Here is a 12,949-nt window from a genome sequence, read left to right as displayed (position 1 = left end):
CTAATCTTTCTCAAGGACTGCCACTCCCCAATGACCCAGAATTCAAATGGAAGAGCCTACAGGGGCCATTCTTATTCTAACACCATAGTTAGCTATTATCTGTGCTGTAGGGAAGTTATCGTTTGTTTTACAGGACTTGGAGGTATTACCTTTCCATAGTATTTATTCTGTGAGTAGTCAAGACTTATTAAAAAGTCTGACCAACTCAAATGAATATTGTTGTAGGTGTGGACCAGAGTCCATGGGACATCTGCTGATAGTTTCTTTTCTTTTACTTTCTTTTTGGTCCTAAATAGAAGTGGATCCAGAGCACATGGCTAATGATAAATTTTTTAAAAAAGAGAAAGGCACTCTGGAAAATCAAACTGATCTAGAGAACTAAGAAAGGGAGGCCTGAGTCTGAATAGCCTTGCCCCAGAACCATGCCATTTATAGGTCATTTATATATAGCACCACTTTCCCCGTGGGACTCTCTGGGCTTTCCTTTCACATGCTTTATTTTGTAGCCCTGAATGAGTTTCCACTCTTCTTTTTTTCAAACTTGCATATTTCATATGTTAATCAGATGATTCACTACCCCCACTCTTCTCCCAAGGAATCTCTATCTGCTGGAACATGAACATTTCACAGAACCCTTGAAAATACACAGAATCCTTGCAATTCATTCCTATCACTGGTAACCACAAGGAGAAATGGGTAATGCATACTTAAGTGTTCTCTATAAAACATGTCATGGATAAGGAAGACAAATAATAAAACTAACTTAAGAAACTTAAAACTCTTTATTCTCCCATAGAAATTACAACAACAATAATCACCCAATTCAGGGTCGCATTTTCTATCACATACAAAAATATACATTTGAATGCATAATATTTGTTGGGGTATCAGCAATAGAAGGTAAAGACAGCGTGGTGGAAGGGCAGATCCCAACAAAGCACAATGATCTAGATCCATGAAAACTACATGCATGAAATGTCATAACTGAGCTCATTATTGTGTGAGCTAACTAAGAAAGATAATTACAATAAAAAGGATTAAGTTTATGGTATTTTGAAATACCATACTTCACAACTGCCGAGCAAGCATGAAACCAAAAAGGTTATTTTCAAAGGGGTGAACATTTTGGTTATCTGTAAAGCAATTGCTTTACCACAACTTGTCACATTTACCAAACAGGAAAAAAAAAAAGATTAAAAAAACCCAACATCCTGGTTTGAAATGTGCTAACGAGACCTAGCTGCCTGAAAACTCATCTCTTTCTTTAACTCAGATAGCTCTTGGCTGACTTGCTATTTTCTTTTGAGAATATAGTGATTACCATCTCTCCAAATAACATGGCCCTCCTTGCCACTCTCTTTCCTCCCTGCAACTTCTGTTACTCCTGTTAGGTTTGCTCATCTTGGTCCTATCATTGTGTATATTGTCTCCTGTCTTGGCTCCTTGCTCTTCAGCCTGAAGGGCACTCTGTATCAACATGGCACCAATATCACATCAGTACTCCCTTCTGCAAGGACCAATCTGATCTGAAACCTATTGTTGTCAATTCTTACACTTTTTAGGTTTCTGTGACAGGGGCCCAGACTTTGGCACTACTGTCTCCATGACTGAAGTACCATTCAGGCCATTGAACTCAGCACATAGATATAGGTGGCACCACCTGCCAAAATGAAAACAAATTCCTAATCCATCAAGGTCCATAGTTATGGGAAGGTCCTTAAATGTACTAACCTTGCAGGAGTTTTTGTTTTTTGGTATTTGAGGGGGGGAGGTTTGTTTGTCTTTTTTTTTTTACTTTCATAGTTCTGCTTCTGACAAACTGTGCTTGTTAACAGAAGTATGTCAACCTAGGATCTGTTTTGTGTGTGTGTGTGTGTGTGTGTGTGTGTGTGTGTGTGTGTGTGTGTGTGTGCACATAAAGGCCTGATGGTATACTGGGATCCTGAATATCCGGTGTGCTCTCCAGCCAGCTAATAAAGATCTATATTGGCTTAAGTCTATAGCAGGCACTGTTTTCTGGTGGATACCCTACAACAGTCTCCATTAACCTTTATTTAGAAATTCTACTTCTCTGGTGGATCTTCATGGGAACTTATTGATGCCAAGAGTAACTTAGACACTCCTCTCTCCTGCATCTAGAGTCCCACCCAGAATTTAGCTTAATGCTTAATGACAACTACATAATGGTTCTAAAATACCACTGAATTGCAGATCACAGTTGCTTACCCCTATGATAAAAAAAATAAAAATAAAATTAAAAATCCCCAAACAGAAAACCAGGAGGACAATTGACAACCCACCTTTGAGACCCCCTTCTGTTGGGACAGCGTAAAAGTGTAGCTTATTCTTACCCACTCCCTGTGCTCCAGACATAGTAATAATACATCTCAGTGAATGTTCTTACTTAGTCAATGAGTCTGAGAGTAATAGTTCCACCTTGCAGATGAAGTTTCCAGCAAGAGGCTAATATGTCTAAGTTCCCTGTAAGTGACAGAAAACATAGCCAAATGATCTGCTTGGAACTTCTGTAAAAGAAGACAAAGTAAGAAAAGAAAAGGTCAAAAATTACCCCCAAGTGTTCTGCTTATTTAAAATCTTTCGGTTTCTACATTGCTAAATGTTATTCATAAATGAGTCATGGGGTTTTAAAGACATGAATAATCACTTAATGTCCATTCACCTCCAGCCAGTGTTCCAGGAGTGTCCTGTGTAAGGAACACCCGAAACTGAAAGAAATACCTGTGTTTGCCTTGTCTTGAAAAGTCAGAAAAGGCAATAATTTGTCCTGTGAGCACTAATCTAAGAAAATTCAGGGTCAAGAACTCAGGCTAGGGAATAATTGCACAATTTACCACTGAAATGTCTGTCAGCATCAGCTAAATAGGAAAGTAATCCTTAAGGTTGAGAAAAATATCTTCCAGTTTAAGGAAGTTCCAAAGAGGTAAAAGTGAATGAGTATGGCCAAGAAATTACTGAAGCTTAATTAGACACACATTATAAGAAGAAAGAAGACTAACACTAACTCCACTTCTCATGAATTCCCAATACTGAACTGTTATAAATGTTGTGATTACAGAGTCACATTTTCCTGATTATGTCAACATGCATCCATATGCCCAATAACTGATACAGTATAAATGAAGTTTTCAGTATTGGGATGAAATTGGGCCTCATGAGAACTGAACTCTTTGCCCAACCCAGTGCCAACTGAGGTGCTAAAACCTGTGGTCAGACTGCTTCACAGGAAGTCATGGTGTGGACAGAGGCACACAGCTAGAGTGATGGTAATGTCACTTAGAAAGGAGATTTGCTCCTTTCTCTCAACTTTTAAAATTAATGGTTTATTCAGAAGACAAAAATTAGTGACTAATTGAATACAAAAGGAAAAGAAAAAGCTCTTTGGGGTTAGTCATTGGTACCCACAGAGAAAATTCCAGTGACTAAAATCAAAAACTGTCATAAGAACTTGATATATTGCAATAGTTGAACAAGTAAAAGCAGATCAAAAGTTATGAATATTGCTTACATCAGTTTTCCTCTGCCACATTGCCCTAGGACTCTCTGCCTTTGAAAATCTGACTGGTGTTAGAGATGCTAAATGAGTGAAGACCATAAAATAGAACATATTATGAGACAAAAGGCCACACTTCTTGTAGCATAACAAGTCTGTCTTCAATATGGCCCTTGAAGCCATGGTTGTTTCAATTCAACACACATAAATAAGCAACATAATGTCTCCAAAGACACACTTGTCCCAATCCCCAAACACATTAGGTCACATCACAGAGGGTACTTCCCGGGTGGTTAAATTAGGGGTATTAAGATGAAGAGGGTTTTTTCTGGGTTAAGCAGAGAGCCTGACCTAATCCTGGAGTTCCTCATTAGAGAAGACAAGAGATCACTGACAGACAGAAAGCTGAAGGTACTATGCTGTTGGCTCGGAAAGTGGAGCAAGAGACCATTGGTATGGTAAACAGTTTAGAGACTATCAAAGCTAGGAAACAGTGTCTGCTCTCAACCCTCCAAACGAAAAATGAGTATGGTATTGATTTTGGTCCAATACAATCCGCTCTGAACCTTTGGTCTTCAGAACTATGCAATTATGATTAAGCCAATTGCTTTAGTATATTTTTGTTGTCATAAAATTTGTCATGCGATGTGAAGTTCATAAACAACAGAATATCCAAGATAATTGAGATGGCAAATCTGACATCATTTGATTTATGGATGATGTCTTCTAGTTTTGTTTTCACATGGTAGACTAATGAAGTGTTTTTTTTTTTTTTTGTGTGTGTGTGTGTGTGTGTGTGTGCACTTACCTAAGGGCACTAATTCTATTTATAGGGGTTCCTCCTCACGACCAGCTCATGTCTCAAAAGCTACAAGTCTTGATGTCAGGACTTTGGGCATCTGGATGTGTCGATACATGAAAGGAGAGCATAATACTTCTGACCACAGCACTACTGTTTTTTTTTTATCATTATTATAAAGTATTAGTTTAGCTTGCTCATTCTCAAGATCTATTTAGATAACATATTAGGTACATTCCTAGATAGGTTTAGTCTGAGAAATAAAATCCATGACTTAGATAAAAGTTCCCAAATAACATGCTAACATACTGATAATAAAGTTATCATTAACTTTTTGATCATTAATTCTGCTTAAGCTGTACTACAGACCTACTTGCCTTCTCTGCTGCTGTAATAAAACATTGATCAAAAGAAATTTGGGTGATAAAAGTAATGATTGGCTTACACTTTCACATAACAATCTATCACTGAGCAAAACCGGGGAGGGTGCCTAGATACATGAACTGATGCAGAACTCAGAGGAACTCACTGCTTACTGGTCTACTCCTCATGGTCTTTCTCATACAACCCACAACCACCTGCCAGAGGTAGCACCACTGAAAGTGAGCTGGACTCTCCCACACCAATCATTAATTAAGAAAATATCCTACAGTCTTGCCTTCTGATGGAGGCATTTTTTTTTTCAACAGAGATTCCCTCTTCCTAGATGTTGTGTCAGGTTGACAAAGAACTAAGCAGCACTATCATCATGTCAGATCTTTCTGGATTGCTTTTCATTCCCGAGAGTGCCTACAGCCTTTCCCTTCAGAGTTCAAATCCAGAAGTTTTATGCATGGATAAGCACGGGCTAGGGTCTGTTTTGCCTGGTGAGTACCTGTTTCAACATCCCACATCAATGCATCTTCAGTGATAAAAAGGATAGTGTCCTTTGCTCCAGTGCTGCAGCGTGAAAAGTATCTGCAGGAAATATTGGAAGAAAGTCCTTAAGCACAATTCCATAAACCTACAAACTGATTGTCTCTCCTTTCTACTTCCTGTAGTCTCTCTATCATTTCTCTTACTCTCTATGTTTTTTTTTCCTATGTTCCCTCCCAGTCAACTGGTTCCTTGCTCTACCTTTTGACCTATGGTTGAATTTATTGAAGCCTGTTTACAATATTTAAACAGGAAGCTTTTGGATTAAAGATGTGTGCTAGGGCTGTGCCACACCTAGAAACAGAAATCTAGTTGTACAACTAGAAATCAGGTTTTCCACTAAACAACCCAATCTCAGAGCTCCCAGTATGAGCAACTAGCCTACAGGTATGCTTGTGTACCACCTGCACTCCTGATACACACAGAGGTGAAAGAGGGTATCAGATTTCTTGAAATTTGAGCTACAATCACTTGTAATTCACCACGTGAATTCTGGGAACTGAACCCGGGGTCTCTGTGGGAGCAAAAAGTGCTCTTAACTCAATAAGTGAACTCCTTAGCCTCCAATGGTGGAGTTCTTAATGAGTACATATAGATACATATTTTTGTTCCTTGAAGACCCAACAATTTTGGTGTGCAATATGTACAGTATGCAGCTCTCATGCTGAAAGATTCCTGAAGGCTTCATACTATGCCATCATGCTTTGAAATTATTAATGTAGAACAAGGCACTCTAGAGATTTAATTTTACATGATCCTTTAAATTTTATAACAGGTCTTAACAGTGCATAAGACAGACAAGTATTTTTGCTTTATCTAATATAGCTTTGATCATGACTAGTTTTTGTTTGGATTCTCTATAGATTTTTTTTTTCAGTCACAGGAACATTGCAAAAGTGCCACACATTCTCTTTGCTCCTTTTTCCATTGATAGATATACTCTTTTGTTTTTGGATTTGGTATTTTTTTAACATTTTCTGAAATTCTTTTTTAGGCCTGCCTACAAAGGAATGGTTTCCATCATGTAGGTTTACTCATATATGACATTGTACTACTTTCTCGTTCATTCTCCTTCTCTACTTGACCTCATCTCAAGAGTAGACACTCCTTATCTCAATGGCTCTGGGTACTTGGGGGGGAATTTCACTGATGAATTTCCCTCATGACACAAAGCAAAAAACTTTGTCCTTTCTTTGAGACAGGGCCTCTGTGAAGTGCCAGTTGACATGGAACTTACTATGTAGATTGGACTGGCCTCAAACTCACAGAGTTCCAGCTGACTCTGTCTCTAGAATGACAGGAACAAGAAACTGTGAAGTCTTTTCTGTTAGATTCAATAACACAGAAGAACAGCACATGGTTTTAAGCAAACTAGCCATAAACTACCTTCCAACATGTTAAGTCATGTATTGACTATTAACCACCAGTTAGGTATAAGACAAAGCACTAAGAACATAAAGAGCTGCAGTCTGAGCAAGAGATGAGATAACAATGTAGACTATAATCCAACACAAAGTTCATGGACCACAACTACAGGAAAAGAAAGAAAAGATAATACTATACAGATTACAGATGAACAAACCAAACTTCTAGTCCATCTATTCTACTCCTATCCCTAAAACTGATCCTCTTGGCCTGTGCCCAGAGCTGACTCTGTATTACAGCTCTCTGTATCCAGATCCCATGGGGAGAAAGATGGATTCATAGAAGTACAGACAATCCTAAGAGCACATGTAAAACCACCACCTCTGTTCATATTCCTGGCCCAAGAGGAACCTATTTGGAGCCCTCTGGACACAGGAACCAAGGAGAATTCTGGAACAAGACCATTCCAGTTTCTGCCTGCAGCCAGAGCTGACCCTGTGACAAAGTTATACCACTCCTGGGCATATACCCAAAAGATGTTCCAACATATAACAAGAACACATGTTCTACTATGTTCATAGCAGCCTTAATTATAATAGCCAGAACGTGGAAAGAACCCAGATGACCCTCAACAGAGGGATGGCTACAGAAAATGTGATATATTTACACAATGGAGTACTCCTCAGCTATTCAAAACAATGACTTCATGAAATTCATAAGCAAATGGATAGAAATAGTAAATGTCATCCTGAGTGAGGTAACACAATCACAAAAAAACACACATGGTATGCATTCACTGATAAGTGGATATTAGCCCAAAAGCTCAGATTACCCAAGATGCAATCCAAAGACCACATGAAGTTGAAGAAGAAGGACAGCCAAAATGGGAATGCTTCATTCCTTCTTAGAAGGGGGAACAAAAATATTCATAGGACATACAGAGACAAAGTTTGGAGCAGAGACCGAAGGAAAGGTCATCCAGAGACTGCCCCACCTGGGGATCCAGCTTATATCCATACAGCCACCAAATTCTCACAATATTGCTGGTGCTAAGAAGTGCATGCTGACAGGAGTCATATATAGGTGTCTCCTGAGAGGCTCTGCCAGAGCATGACAATACAGAGGCAGATGCTTGTAGCCAATCATTGAACTGAGAACGGGTTCCCCATTGTAGGAGTTGGAGAAAGTATTGAAGGGGCTCAAGGGGTTTGCAACCCCATAAGAACAAAAATACCAAACAACCAGAGCACCCAAGGACTAAACCACCATTCAGAGAGTATACCTAGACATACCCTTTGTTCCTGCTTTGTGTGTAGCAGAGTATGGCCTTGTTGGGCACCAATGGGAGGAGAAGCCCTTGGTCTTGCCAAGGCTGGAACCCCCAGTATAGGGGAATCTCAGGGAGGGGAGGCTGGTAGGGGTGAGTGGATGGATGGGGGAATACCCTCATAGAAGATTGGGGAGAGGGTATGGGATGCTGGGTTTATGGATGGGAAACCAGGAAAGGCGATAACATTTGAAATGTAAATAAAACATATATCCAATTTAAAAAAAAAACCTGATCCTCTGACTTCTTTTCATCATCTATCTTGGAATTTAGCCCTTCAGAACTCTAGATGCAGCTGTGGCTTAAATTTCAATTGACTCTTGAACAACTCAACTTTGATTACTGTTAGAGAAATTAAAAACTTATCTAGCACCTGCCTTCCTGTGCATCTTTCAGCACTCCCTCTTCAGTTAGAGAAGCCCAACTCTCAACACTAACCTCATCCATCCTGGCTAAGTGTCCTTGAAGAACCCCTTGTCTCCAGACAGGGAATATGAACCCCCTCCAATCTCATCTATCCCAACCAACGCCAACCACCCATACTACACACATGTGGCCCCTTTTCTAGGCAAACACTAGACTTACCCTACAACTTTCACTCATCTCCATGATCCGAGGACCACTTTTTATCAGGTAGGGACACTAGACACATTAACTATTCCACCTGACCCTGAATCTTGCTTGAGGACTACATGTCCCACAACTACCTTTTGCCATTAGTACCCTCATCTTCCTCTTGATTTAGTTACCCCAGATTTTTGTCAGTAATTTTGTCTGAGGAAAGGTCCTGAGAATGTCTATCAGACTCCTGAATATTGACTGTGAAAACCTTCTCACATTACAGAAGGTCAGCTTCTGTGCTAAGAATCCTCAATTAACTTGATCCAAGCCAGGACTACTTCTAATACCCAATTCAAACATCAGCACTGAATTACCCAAGTACTGAGCCCTAAGTTTCATGCAGCTGGCCTACCTCCTAAAACTGAAACATGTAGGCAGTTTCAAACACCTGCTCAAAGAGAGACAAGATTTCCATACCAGTGAACTCTACATAGCACCTAACTGCAGATGCTTAGGTTCTATTACAAATGCACAAACATGAATTAAGTAAAATTCTAAGTCTCCATGAAAAATTACTATGTCCATAGGCATATTCCCTGAGAAAAGCAAAATAAAAATAGCAATATTGAAAATAATCAAGGAATTCTAAAAATGTATAAATACATGCTAGAATGAACACCAAAACCACAGTTGAATAAAATTATGAAAATGAGCCAAGAAATTAAAATAGAATTGGATAGAAATTCTGAAAAAAGAAAATTAATGAAGATTTAAAATTTAGGAATTCAAACAAAAAGTCAGAAAACAACATCACCAATAGATTGGCTCATGTGAAAGAGGAAATATGAGGTCTTAAAGACAAGGCAGAGGAATTAGATCAGTGAAAAAAAAATCGATCCCCCCCCCAAAAAAAAATCCCAAGAAGGGAACATTCAGGAACTTGGATACTATACAAAGGCCAAACTTATAAAAAGTTGGTACAGGAAAAGAAGAGATCTGGATAGAAGGTGATAAAACATTTTTGCAACAAAACCACAGAAGAAATTTCTTTAATCTGAGGTAAGAGGTACCTCTCAAGGTCTGACGGGAATACAGAAACACCACCAAGCAAACATGACTAGAGAACAAACTCCTTTTGTTCCATCAAAACACTAAGCTGTTGTTGATCAGAACATCAACAACAAAGGACATTGAAAACTGATAGAAAGACCAAGTCACATTCAAGGGCAGGCTCATCATTATAATCACAGATTTTCCGTGGAGACTGTAAAGCCCAGAGGCGATTGGACAAGTGTTCATAATCAAAGGATTCACAGCAAGTCTCAGCAAAAATAGGAAATTGAAATTATAGCCTACATTTTATATTATCCGTATAGATTAAAGCTGGATATCAACAACAAAACAACACAAACTCATGGAATCTGAAGAACACACCACTGAACAAAATTGAGTGAAGCAAGAAATCAAGGAGAAAAATTTTAAAATTCCCAGAATTGACTGAAATAAAAAAAAAAACCACTAGGCAATTATAAAAAGAAAGCTCACAGCATTCTATGCCTATATAAAAGAAATTGATGAGCATAGACATAAAAATTCTTAATAAATATTTGGAAACTAAGTTCAAGAATACATCAAAAAAGTCATCCACTGTGATCAAGTTGGCTTCTTTCCAGAGTTGCAAGGATGGTTCATATGTAAATCAATAAATGTAATTACATAGAAAGATAGAAGCCATATAATCACCTCATTGAATGGAGAAAAGACCTTGAACAAAATCCAAAATCCGTTCATTATAAAGGTCTTGGAAAGAGTGTGTGGGATATAGGTGACATATCTCAACATAATAAAGTCGATGAATAGGAATCCCACAGTCAACATTATCTGAATAGAGATAATGGAAAAGCATTTCGACCAAGTCAGGAACAAGACAAGGATGTCCACTCTTTCCATACCTATTCCACAGTACTTGAAGTCTTAGCTAGAGAAAGAAGACAAGTGAAGGAGATAAAGGAGATACAAATGGGAAAGCGAGAAGTCAACATGGGAAAGCGAGAAGTCAACATACCTTTATTTGCTGATTATCAATATGATTCTAGGCATAAAAAACAGAAAGTTTTCCACCAGAAAACTTCTACATTTGGTCAATGCATTTAGAAATATTAAGATACAAAATTATCATACAAAAACTGGTAGCCTTTTCATATACAAATGAAAAACGCACTGAGAAAGAAATCATGGAAACAATCTTTCATAATAGCCTCAAAATAAAATATTTTGGATAAATTTAAACATGAAAGAAATACACATAAATGTAAACATTAAGACACTGAAGAAAAGAAATCAAAGAAGATGAAAGATAGAAAACCTCCCATGCTCATGTATTGTTAGATTTAATATTATAAAATGGTGTCCTACCAAAATCAATCTACAGATTCAGTACAATCCCCACCCAAATTCCAGTGTGATTCCTTATAGAAATTGGAACAGTAATATTAAATTTCATAATTAAATGCAAAATATTCAGGCTAGCCAAAACTATTCTGACCAACAAAATTGCTAGAGATTTTGCCATTCCAGATCTTGTCATATTCCAAAGTTGTGGTAGTGAAAACAGTATGGTACTGGCATAAAACCAGACCCATTGATCAATAGAATAAAATTAAGTACCCACATGGAAGCTCACATTCCAAGACACAGGCTATAAAATGAGAAATAAATTATCTTTAGCAACTGTATATCTGACAGAAGTTTACTATCTATAGTATACACAGAAATTTTAAAAATTAAGCATCAATGAATGAACAACCAAGTTCTAGGTCCTCAAAAGATGAAATACAAATGACTAAGGAATATTTTCCAAAAAGTTCATCATGCTTAGTAATCAAGGAAGTGCAAATTAATACTACTTTATCTCATCCCAGTCAAGATGACTAAGAAGAAGAAGAGGAAGAAGAGGAAGAAGAAGTAGAAGAAGAAGAAGAGGAAGAGGAGGAAGAGGAAGAGGGAGAGGGAAGGGGAAGGGGAGGGGGAAGGGGGAGGGAGAGGGGAGGATAGGGGGAGGGGAGGGGGAGGGGAGGGGGAGGGGAGGGGGAGGGGGATGGAGAGGCTTCCGAGTTTGGGGGTTAAAAGTTCACAAGAGCCACCACACTTGGCCTAAGTCTGCCTCTGTATGTGTGTGCTGGGATCCAACCTGAGGCCCTCATTCTTGTCAAACAAGCATTTTTCACACTAAGCCATCTATCACCGACCCTGAGGGCACACACATACCCTATTGTCTTTGGTAGCACTAGGATTTATTAGGATGTATCCTAACACGGGTGCTAAGGCTTGCCCCTGGGGCTCTTGAGGTACAAAGCCTAGACATCCTGCCAGTTCTTGAGCAATGACACCAAGTAGCTGACAGCCAGGTGGATGGTGGAGATGAGCTCATCATGTCTTCCTCACATGAGGAAAAAGGGGGAGGAGGGGAGGGGGAGGGGGAGGGGGAGGGGAGCAAATGATGCCATGAATTTTGGGAAAGAGGAACACTTAGTCACTGATGGAGCAAAATCTGATGTAATTACAATGAAAATCCATTGGAGGTTCATCAAAAATCTGAAATAGATCTACCCCATGGTCCATTGGTATCACTCTTGGGCATTTATCCAAAGGACTCCACATGTTACTGGAGATACCTGCTTACTCATGTTCAGTGTTATTCTATTCAAAATAGCCAATAAATGGAAAGAGACTACATGGTCACCATGTAATGAAAACGTGGTATATTTTTACAATGGGGTATTACTTAGCTAATAAAAAAAGCGTTGAACAACAAATTCCTATATACCCCCAATCATTACGGACTATTGCCATTGCTCATGATTGCCTTTCAGCGCTTGAAAGTAAGACCCTACTGCTGAAGACAATATGGTTTTGAGTCACAGAACATGGAGAAACAGAACTGGTATTAGCCTAAAAGCTTCACTCCTACTGGAAAGCCTTTATGGTTCTGGAAAAAACTATACATGCAGTCAGAGGAGAAAAATAATCATCAATTATACCCAGCTTTGAACCATGCAAACTACAATAATGATTGTGCCCAGTGGTGCAATAGTATCACAAACATCATAGGAATAACCAACACTCTCTGATTGGATTTAGGTTCTCATCTACAAGATGAAGCCTAAGTCTGCCACCATTGTTTGTGTGTGTGTGTGTGTGTGTGTGTGTGTGTGTGTGTGTGTGTGTGTGTACACATATATGTATATGTGTATAGATATACATGTATGTATATCTACATACATATATACCCCACTCCCAGTGCTCATGGTTCATTACAGTAATAGGGGTGGAAAGAGTGTAATAGTCAGAGGCAGTGGATGACTACAAGGAATCAGTGTCTTCTGGACATAACAGTGGAGCCACACTATGAATTCACAGCAGTTGTAACAATATGTACCAGACTTGTGTAAACCCATACCTGATAGAATTC

The sequence above is a fragment of the Rattus norvegicus genome, chromosome 4 (genome assembly GCF_036323735.1).
Source record: "Rattus norvegicus strain BN/NHsdMcwi chromosome 4, GRCr8, whole genome shotgun sequence".
NCBI classification, from domain to species: Eukaryota; Metazoa; Chordata; class Mammalia; order Rodentia; family Muridae; genus Rattus; species Rattus norvegicus.
This window is presented reverse-complemented; position numbering follows the sequence as displayed.